The sequence below is a fragment of the Parasteatoda tepidariorum genome, chromosome 5 (genome assembly GCF_043381705.1).
Source record: "Parasteatoda tepidariorum isolate YZ-2023 chromosome 5, CAS_Ptep_4.0, whole genome shotgun sequence".
NCBI lineage: Eukaryota > Metazoa > Arthropoda > Arachnida > Araneae > Theridiidae > Parasteatoda > Parasteatoda tepidariorum.
Genome location: NC_092208.1, coordinates 12,451,302 through 12,463,155, shown reverse-complemented (window position 1 = coordinate 12,463,155; position 11,854 = coordinate 12,451,302). Strand labels below are relative to the sequence as shown.

The 11,854-nt window shown below is 30.8% G+C and overlaps 1 long non-coding RNA gene across 1 annotated transcript; it reads right to left on the bottom strand.

Moving 5' to 3' along the window:
* Positions 1-290: 290 nt before the first annotated feature.
* Positions 291-2,030, bottom strand: LOC139425565 (uncharacterized). The gene is made up of 2 exons (XR_011636779.1): positions 1,964-2,030; positions 291-337 (listed from the first exon to the last, which is right to left on the bottom strand). It is a non-coding gene; the product is annotated as an uncharacterized lncRNA (long non-coding RNA).
* Between the last annotated feature and the right edge of the window lie 9,824 nt (positions 2,031-11,854).

Here is an 11,854-nt window from a genome sequence, read left to right as displayed (position 1 = left end):
AAATTTATGTGAGTTAATTATTTTTACAGAAAAGCTTTTGTTGATATGTTTAAGAAAGATTGGCTGAATGCACAATGTAAAGAAAAACACAAAAGGTACAAGGAATTCCGAAAGTTCTCAAGAAATTTATGTTGTTGGGAAATATTGAAAAATGCTTTGACCATACCGTATTTGAACATTTTCATAAACAACCCAATAAATCAAAAATATCTTAAAAAAAAAAACTTCAATGAAAATTTGTTGGCAATACGTAGTAGAAATAAAAAAAAATTCTTGTTATATTTTGCAAAAAAAAAAAAAAAAAAATAAAAAAAAAAAAAAAAAAAAAAAAAAAAGACTACTTAAGGAAATATGGAAATATAAATTATGAAAAAGAATAGAAAAAAATTCTCGATATATTTTGCAAAAAAGAAAAAAAAAACTACTAAAGAAAATTTGTTGGCAATTCTCTTCATAAATTTACGTACGAAAGAAAAAAAAAATCTTGTTAAATTTGGCTTTAAAAAAAAAAAAAAAAAAAAAAAAATGGGGTGTAATGCGACAGGCCTCCTCGTGGTGCACCCTGGGTAACGCTAAATCTGTCGCAACGTTGCTTTACTTCTTACTATTCTTTTTAGCATTCAGAAATCACATTTACTATGGTAAAGAGAAGGCTGCTTATCTTGCTGTAGGATGAAATCTTACATTATCTTCATGATTCCATTTTTAGGAATCGTTCTTAATTCGTTGTAGATTGTATAATGATGTCAGAGGGCGCCATTTGGTACAAATAAAAATTCTGAAATGAAATTTTTTAGTACCTTTGAAAGTATTTTTTGTCAGCGAGCTATCAGAACTTGCAGGGGATTTTGTGATTTTCACCCTCGCGACGTAGTTTGCGATCACCTGGTTAATCTTTATATCACCTCTCTGGATATATTGGTCAAATTTCGGAGCACCTTATGTAGTATTTACATTAGAGTGGATACTCAGAGATTGTTGTATAACTTTTTGCAATGAAAATTGAACATTTGAAAATTGATTTCATATTAACATATGAGCTTTCCGAGTTTTCCGAAAATTCCCATTATTTTCAAAAATATTTATAGAAAATTTAAAAATATTTTTATTTTGCTCAAAAATGCAAAGTTCTGGAGCAACCATTTAGCACTAATAGGAGTATATACTCTTTGCCTTATTTCTTTATGACTAAATTTTAAAATTATAGGTTAATATTGAGAGAAGATATAAGCCGTTATGCATTTTTAGAACATGACATATATTATATAATTACAATTAGGCTCCCTTGTTCCCCAATTTATTCATTTATGATTTTGTGACTTGGCCTCGTAGCCCAGTAAAAATTAGGTCGAAAAAACATCTTGCTACGAATTTAATCACTGAAAGTTGGAAATGATTTAATTTTTATTTTGGGCATCTCAACGAAGAATAATATGTGTTTGTGCCTGCTTCTGAAGTGAGCTAAATTTTTGAGATCCAAAGACCTGCTACATTTCAGCAACTTTATTAGTTTTTGTCTCATAACATCTAAAAGGTTCTTCATTCGCAAATTTTAATTCAAACCAAAGATTAATATATTCCGCATCGAATGATGTACAAAGAAGAAAATTTTGGTTTAGAGTTTGGTGGTTGTTGCTTTCCATCGGTAAATGTTGACAGCACTTAGTCGCTTTGGTAGATGTCAGAAATATGTACTAGATCTAGTTAAGTGCCACTGTCCGGTATACATTTGCCCGGTATGCCCTACATCAATGTTTTTTAAGGTCAAGTGCCACTACCCAGTATGCATTTAACTGGTAATCCGAACACTGATGTTTCTACGAATCTATCCTGAGCAGATAATAAAATATCGAATAAATATAATAAAATCAATGAATAAATTAATTTCAAAACGGATATAACGAATGTATCGGACTTTTACTAAAGCGACTATGTGATTGTTGATCACGGTATCAGATTTGACAAAAAAAAAAAAAAAAAAAAAAAAAAAAAAAAAAANAAAAAAAAAAAAAAAAAAAAAAAGAAAAAAAAAATGGAAGACGGAGCTATTATTTTTGTGGTCCTGGCCTTCATTTAAAATACAAATTTCCCCCTTATCGTTTAGGCCCTCCCTTTAAACACTCTGTCTGACTATTTGGATGGTTTTCCGACTTCTGTATAAAAAGTACAGTTCTGCTTTACTCTTTCATTCGAGTTTCAGCTATTGATGAAATTGAACAGGATTGCTTTAAAGTAAGATGGGGCTGAATTTAACGCCTAAGTTGGAGCCCCATCTATGCCAAATCATCCAAAAGTTACCTAGAATTAGAAACGTTGAAATTTTTTTTTATAAAATTCAGTTCCAGTTAAGCATGTTTTGCAAAAATTTAAATATAAAAAGCTTTTTGAAATTTTAAATTTTTTGCAAAAATAATCTTATTGAACATTAACTTTCAATTATGTTTTTATGTCAGTAAAAACCTAATATTTAAAATTATAAATGTTACGTAATTATAAGAACATCATGCAAAACTTAAACAGCAAATGTGCGAATTTCAAAAATGGAAAACCATAAATAAGAATTTTCTATTCTTCCTAAATTTTCCAATCTGGAAAATTCTAACTGTTTAGTTGATCGTGGCAGAAAACTTGTTAGAAAAAACAAGCGCCTGTGACTTTCACAGAAGAAGATAGTAGATAAAATTAGATATTTGAGTGAGAGGCTGGAGGAAATTACAAGACCAATTATAATTATTTTTTCTTCCATTTCTCGAACTTTACCTCTAAAAAATACAAAAAAAACTTTTAATGAGTCTAAAAGAAAGTAATATACCTTTACGCTTGGAAATATGTAATACTTTTTTAAAAATTGCAAAAAGAAAATATTTTTTTCATGAATTTTTGAATTTCCATTTTAAGGGGCACTTAAAGTTTTGAGCACCTGGGGTTTCACACATGGTGCTTTTTTGTTACAGAACGCATTACTTGTTTGATATATACTGAACGTCGAAAGAGAACACATTTTGTTATTCTTACATTATTTCATTGGCTGTACTTCGCTTGTTTAAGAGAATAAACGAGAATGTTCGAAAATAGAATAAAAGAGAACGCGGAAAAGAGAGATTTTATTATTATTCTTACACGCTTTCAGTGGTTGCGATGGTACTTCGACTTAGATGTACCTTTGATAACATTTTGAAATCAATGGAAGTAACACCTACGAAAGACTAACCTCCATTAATGACCCTCTATTACTGTAGTGTGGTCGCTCCCTAGAGGTTTTACTGCAGACAGTATTTAAACATTCCTTTGAATTTTTTCCACTCGTATCGATACGGTTTATCGAAAATTCCGGTTTTCAAAATTATAGTTCCTATCGCCATTTATTTAGAAAAAATACAAAAACTGAAAAGTAAATTTAACCGGTTTTTAAACCATGCTCGTAATAAAATTACCACACTTTACCACATTTATAAATTTTATCACAGATTATAAAACCATTGTTAATTTTACCAAAATCATTGCCAAAGCACTTCGGAAAAAATTACCGAATACCCAGAAACATAGTTAATTTCACCGTATTCAGGTAGTTTTGATCATGCTTTTTTCCTCAGGGTAAGTTACTAGTCATAACTAGAGTCACAAGTTACTTTTTTATTTTTACTACAAACATCAACAATCTACACTAATGTGTCCTCTTTAGATCGTCTCACCATGCCCATTAATGATCAGTTCTTCCTGTTTTTCCTTTATCCATTAAACTAAAATTAAACTGATCAAATAACTCATTTCATGATTACCTATAGTCGATAATTGCTGCAAATACTAACAAAAGGTATTGTCTAACTTCATTTACTTCAATCTTTACTTCAGGCACTGTGAATTGCTTTCATCTGTTTACAAAAATAAAACTTTTGTCAATATTAAAAATACTATGCAAAGGAAATTCAATTTGAATGATTTAAAAAAAAAATGGTCCAAAGAAACAAATGCCAAAACAGAACTAAAAAGAAATTAAAATTCTGGTCTTACAAATGCAAATCGAATATTCTGTGTTGATTTTGAAAATAAACATTTTCAAGTAGATTTTTTATTTGGAAAAATAAAACAAGAAAACTTCCTTTATGTCCAAGCTATTATTTCCACTTATTGTTTCATTAAATATAGTGTTATTTATTCTAATTGTCATCACTCAGATTCGTCTGAATTTTTTTAATGGGAATTTATTAATTTGAACTTACAAAACTCATAACTTTATAAGAACGTTTGCTTCTAAACTAATTTAACTATACCACGTTGTTTTCAACGCAAACAAAAGTCGCTAAATATTTAGAGAAAGCGAAACACGTGAATTCAAATAAACATTATAATCAAATATTTAATATATTCAACAAAAAAAAAAATTAAGAATAGTAAATAAGAATACATCTTATTACATTAGAAATTTAAAAAATTGAGTTGTGTAGCACTTCTAATTTATATCAAATAAGAGCAAGAAGAAAAAGTATAGAAAATAGATTCTTTATAACGAATAAAATGTATGTTATTCCTTTTCTTTCTTATGTACATAGACAAAATTAATATTTAGATTTTTGGTAAAGGAAATCGATGCAATCTTTAAGAACAAAATCAATATCAAGTATCCATGAAAAGTATACTTAATAAGATCTAGTGATTTGATTGAATTTTCTTACATTATAAGAACTTTTATTTGTCAAAAGGAATTGATATGAGTTTTAAACATCGAAAAGATTAAAGAAATGTCATTTCCATGAGTTTGAAGCATATTTGCCGCTGCACAATAGAAACTTATTTATGTCTTAAATCAATATCGTTTGAAAGAAAAAATTTTGAGCTTAAGGTATTAGCTTTCATTATGCATTTCCCGCCAAAATGATGCATTTTGTTCTTTCTAATCGCGGAATTTGTTTTAATTAAAAGCCTTCTATTTATATGACTATAAATATTTAGGTTTCTATATTTTATGTAAAGTTGAAAGCTTTATAACAATATTTTCTCTAACGATTGGAATTTACTGCATGCGTGAAAGTGACATAATCGAAAGTGGCAATTGTCGATTCAGAAGACAATTAGTTCGACACGCACGCTCTTACAGATATCCACTTACATCTGATTTAAAGCTCATGGTTAGGCATAATCACTTCACTTCTTCTCCAGTTGAAAATATTCAAATAAGTACAATAATTTAATTACTGAAAAATTCTCATATCAAACGATTTTTTCTTGTGTTGTGTATACTGAACCAAAAATGAAGTTTAGAATCTCGAACGCAAAAGCAAACTTTGTTTCTTACTTTTACGAACATAATATCCTTCTAAATCTGTTATTTCTTTTGGGAATTAAATGTGGTGATATAAACTTTAAATCGAAATTAGAAACTTCTCTGCATTGGACATTCTTTTTCCTTGTTCCTTACGTGCTGATTTATTCAATTATATTAAATATCACTGAATTACAATATTACCATACAAATTTTCAATCACGAAAAGCAGTAGTGTCCTTCATATTGCATAGAATGTTTACTGCTGTAAACTGGATTATTCTTTACTCAAAAAGAACACAGATTAATCGACTCTTGCAAAGAATTGCATCATTAAAACGATTACACGAAGATCTTGTGAAAAAGTGCGCTCTGATGAGTAATTGTGCAACAATAACGATTCTGATAATTTTTATGATTTTATGCACCATTAATTCCAGCTTATTTTTTATTGATCAAAATTTAAGAGATTCGTGGTTTTTAGGTGTAACATTTCGCTTTAATACGACTATCGATAACACAACCAAAGCAATATATTCTACATGGTATTTTTTTTCATCAAGAATAGCTTGTACCCTTTTACCAATGCTGCTAAGTATATTTTATGCTTCATTGTCTTTTGTATTATGTCAAGTTATCAAGGATTGCGGAGAAACAGTTAATCTCCCTTTCAACTGCAATTCAAGACGAGTAGTTTTATTTATTCACCAATATTGTCACGCACATCAAATATTTTTTTATATGGAATCGGCTATGGCGTTCCCTATATTCTGGATCGTTGGATCGTATTTTTTAATACTTTTTCACTTTTTCGCTGAGATGAGTGGTTACGCTTTGCATGAAGATTTGATTTACGCCGTAGAAAGCGTTTCAGTAACCGCCTTGCAATCTGTTCTCTTTCTTGCAATCGTCTACTTTGCCGCAAGCGTGGAAGAAAATGACCAAGAGATAAGACAAAAAGCAAACGACTTTGCTTTCTATTTGATATCAAAAGCTGAAACATTCCATCAAGGAAATATCCTTTCCAGATTTCTACTTTCAAAAACAAAAATTATTTTAAGTGCTTGGGGAGCTTTCAAGTTTAACAAAAGCTTCCTTCTTACATCAGTTGGAATCATTGTCTCGTATAATCTACTTATCCTGCAATTTAATTGAATTTTCAACAATTCTTTCCCCATTCATATCAATTCCACTATTCCATTTCAATTTAACATTTTACTTTATTGTGTAAATAGTAAGATTATAATGATATATTCATATAGAACCTTTTATACTTAAGTACAATTCATTTTCTTTATTAAGTACATTCAATTAAAGAAAATTTCTGACAAGATTTTTGTACTTAAAATGGCGGAATAGTTTGAAATATTCGGGTGAGCTTTTAATTTCATCAAGATCTCTTTTCTGTCATTAATTGAAAAAAAACTAGTCATAAATTTTATTAATTGAGAAAAATTCAATCCATTTCTGATATAACTAATGATTATTTTAACACAACGTGAACAAGGGGTGACCACTTGGATCAGCCTGCGTAGGAACCGAGGGTGTACGGTATTGGTCCTCGTTAAACTGTTCTACCGTAAAGTACTCGACTTCGCGTGCAGGTCGTCGGGCTACCGAGGCGGGGATGCCATTCCCTCTGCAGAAAATCAAAATTGTGATGGCATGTCTTCGGATCATCCTCAGGGATGTTTCCCAGACCGTCGCCAATAGCCCATTGTGCAGCTCTAGTGCGACGTAAATGAACAACAACAACACAACGTGAAAGACAAATTATTAGACGCACTATGAGATTCTATGTAAAATCTTAATTATCAGGTGATATTATACTGCATTATTGTTTTTACGCTCCTGAAACCGGTTTACACTTGTTTACGTTTGTGTATCATTTAGTTAACATTGTAATGCAATACATTAAAAATAAATACAAATATGCAGTATGTAAAAAAATCTCCAGAATAAGAACCCATTACATGTATGTTTAATTATAAAAGTATTGCATATAAACTCGTGCAAAACATGCAACTATTAAAACACTACAGTGTGTCTAATAATTTGATCTAAATATTATAATGCACTGATATAATAAATATTCTATATTTATGTAATATATCGTCTAATTTATCCAATCATCGAATTAATTTTATATATCGTCCATTGTAACCCATTGATACCCGAGCGTAAACAAGTGCAAACCGGTTTCAGCATCGTAAAAACAATCAACCTGTGCAGTATCACCTGATAATTAAGATTTTACATAGAATCTTTTAGTGCGTGTAATAATTTGGCCCGGAACTGTAGGTTTTCCCAATACAACTTTCAGACTAATTGCACATTGGTAATGCTGCCTTAACTAGTTGCTGGTGATATTTTCTTACAAAGTGGTATTTGCACTGTAATATTTACACTCTTCGCGCTCTATGCTACACGTGTTCTATCCTGGATTACAACACTTATGCTATTAAAATGAAGAAGCCTTTTAAGTTTTATGAAATGCAATTTAATTCTGAGATATTGTATATTGATTGCAATCATTATTTTAGGATAGTGATTAATACCTATAATAGCTAAAATAGCTGTAATATTTTTTTTCTGTTGCAAACTTTTTCACGTTTTGCTTTCGAGAGATAGAGCCCTCTGAAGACCAACAATATTTGCAAATGTTTTGCATCTGGAAACATCAAGAATAAACAAATTCTGGCAAGATTACTTTGCTTGTATGGTAAATACATCTTTAATAAAAGAAACGATAATTCGTTTAATTAAAACAAAATATACGGCATTTAAACCATTCATTTTGTAATATTACCATACGTTGTGGTAACGATCTTCCAGACATTCTTGTTTTTGCAATTATAGTTCATATTATTATACATTTAGTAACTAAAACAAAACTGAGAAATGAACATAACCAAACAAATAGTTTTTTGTTGGCCAAGTTCTAAAGAAAGTATCACTATAAAAATGCCGAAATGTTCTTCAGAACTTTCACCATTTGTTTGGTAATTTTAAAATTTTGATGTCTATACCTCTTACCAAATAATAATCTACTTACAGTTCCATTTATTTGAAATCGCGATTAGTTTAAATGATTTATAGTTAGAGTTAATAATTTGGTATTCCAAAATATCTCATAAGGAGAGCTTTAATGATGGATTCAGATATTTAATCAAAGTGCTTTAAAGATAAACTAAGATGTATCAAACTATGTTGACTGGTTTATACATCTTTTATAGGGATAGTGGTATATATTCATATACATACATTTGAAGATTTCTTTGTTAGTACAAAGAACGGCTTAAAAATTCCTTTCTGTTAGAAAAACAGATTGCACAATTTTGCGAAAGACAGCAAGAATATGCGTTTTAGTGTCATAAAAGGAGTTGAGCCCACTGCATCTGAGCTTCAGAATGATTGCATGCTATATAGTGGATACTTTGCCATGCAGTATAATGGACAAGCAATACTGCATGGCAAGGAGCAATTAAAATAACCATATATTATTAGGGGCCTCTATTCCCGCTGGGTGTTGTACTTTTGCCAAACGCTCTGAAGCTTTAAGGTGGCAGGTTTACATTTGTCCTGTTTTTCTTATTTTTGTGCAGTTCAAATTTGACAAGAGAAGCTATTTTTTGCATGAAGCACACGAGCCTAAATATAGTGTATCTAAACCACATTTGCAGTTGCAAGCACACGAGCCTAAATATAGTGTATCTAAACCAAATTGCAACTTTAATTTGACAAGAGACAAGCTATTTTTTGCATTAAGCACTTGAGCCTAAATATAGTGTATCTGTTACCGGCAAAGTATGAAATCCAGCATTATATATAATGCCTAGGCATTATATATAAGTCCTAAAGCCTGCCGGCAAAGTATGAAATGATTTATATTTCACGCATTGCCTAGAGATTATATATAATGCCGGATGCTACTTAGGTAAAGTATGAAATAAACGTCCTGATGAGGTTATTATGTAAATGATGTGCATGTTACTGTGAATGACCGAAAACGGTGAATGTTGACAATCACATAGTTGCTTTGGTGAATGTCCGAAATATTTATTACATTCGATTTTATATTAATTTATTCGTGGATATAATTACATTTATTCGATATTTAATACTTATACGATAATTTTACTAATACTAGTTCGATATTTTAATACTTATACGTGGATATAATTGCATTTATACGATATTTTAATTCATAGATTAGAAGAAACATCAGTGTTTGGGGTATCGGCCAAATATATACCGGGCAATGATACTTGACCTTTAAAAAATATCAGTGTAAGGTATACCGGGCAGTGGCACTGAACCTTAAAAAAACATCAGTGTAGGGTATACCGGGCAGTGACCCTTGACCTTAAACATAAGTGTAGGGTGTACCGAGCAAATATATACCGGGCAGTGGCCCTTGATCTTAAAAAANGTATCGGCCAAATATATACCGGGCAATGATACTTGACCTTTAAAAAATATCAGTGTAAGGTATACCGGGCAAATGTATACCGGGCAGTGGCACTGAACCTTAAAAAAACATCAGTGTAGGGTATACCGGGCAGTGGCCCTTGCCCTTAAACATAAGTGTAGGGTATACCGGGCAAATGTATACCGGGTAGTGGCCCTTGATCTTAAAAAAACATCAGGGTAGGTTATACGGGGTAGATGTATACCGGGCAGAGGCACTTAACTAGACCTAGTATATATTTCAGACATTAACCAAAGGTCTAGTCATACTAGGTCTAGTTAAGTGCCACTGCCCGGTATATCCTACACTGATGTTTTTTCAGGTTTAAGATTTCTTAAGGTGTTTTTTTTAAGAACCCGCTACTTTCATTTTAAATAGCGTTTGACTGAGAGACGAGACTGCTGCAAGAAATTGTTTAAAAAAGAACATTTATTCATTATTACATAAAGACATGCGGGCTTGTGTGCTCATTACAAAATACGATTTATTATAAGATCTTGTCGATTTAAAGAACAAATTGCTCAAATTAGAAAAAGGAATTACAAAGCAGCATTTATTGTAACACGGAAGAAGTGGGTTCGTATCCCACTTTGTCCCAGACCGTATGCTGTCTTTCTCCATCTAGTTCAAGGCAAGCTTTGCAATAAGCACACAAGCCTGGGTATATCTGCGTAACAACAAATATAAATACATAAATCGATACATTCAGGTTTACGGTTGGAATCAGAATCACTACTCTGCATTTGCATTTTCGGATGTTCTGACAACCCTGAAGCGTAACAGTTAAGCAACTGATTCTGTCTAGCCTTGTACAAGTATTTACCCCCCTCCCCCCCCCAGTGAACTGATCGTTTCGACACGGGTCCCAGCAGATCTCCGAAGTCAAGCATCACTGGCTGCTGCGGATGGGAGACCACTTGGATCAGTCTGCGTAGGGTTCGAGGGTGTGCGGTATCGGTCCTCGTTAAACTGTTCTACCGTAAAGTGCTCGACTTCGCGTGCAGGTCGTCGGGCTACCGAAACGGGGGAGAGATCCCTCTGCAGAGGATCAAAATTGTGATGGCATGTCTTCGGATCATCCTCAGGGATGTTTTATTATTTGCGTTTATTGTTTTTTAATATTACTATTATTTATCCAAATTGTTATTACTCAGCTCTATTAATCAAATTTTTTTAATGTCAGTTTAAAAAAGTAATTTTAAACAGTTTGAAAAAATTATGTATCAAGAAAGTACACCAAAACAGAATTAAAAAGACATTCAAATTCTGGTCTTATAGATGTGAATCTGATAGTCTATGTTGATTCTTAAAATAAACATTTTCAAGTAGATTTTATTTCCATGAAAAGAAATTATACTATTTTCCAAGTTCTTACTATTTACGTATATTGTTTTTTAAAATTACTATTACTTATCCGAATTGTTATTACTCAGCTCTATATATCAACTGTTTCAAAATGTCAGTTTAAAAAAGTAATTTTAAATTGTTTAAAAAAGTTATGTATCAAGAAAGTACACCAAAACAGAACTAAAAAGAAATTCAAATTCTGGTCTTGTAGATGCAAATCTGATAGCCTGATGTGTAGATTTCGAAAATAAACATTTTCAAGTAGATTTTTATATGAATAAAGAAAATGACAATATTTTCAAAGTTTTTATTATTTGCATATATTGTTTTATTAAAATTACTATTATTTATCCAAGTTGTTATTACTCAACTCGATTTATTAATTTTTTTATTGCCAGTTTAATAATAAAAACTTTTAAAAGTGATAACTTTATGAGTACATTTGTTTTTAAACTGACGTTACTCAGCCGCTTTGTTTTCAACGAAAACAAAAGAGTTCACTAAATATTAAGAGAAAGCAAAATACGGCTGTTCAAATAATAATTATACTCAATCAATTTCATCAATTCAAAAAAAAATTAAAAATAATAATTTTAATATTAAATTTAATACTAATATATATTAGAAGTTCATAATATTGAGTCATATTGTACTTGAAACAGTAACAAAAAAGTAACAAATAAGAACATGCAGAAAAAGCATAGAAAATAGATTCTTTATTGAGGATAAAATGATTTTTTGCATAAAAGTTTTATTGGACGTTGTATTATATTTGT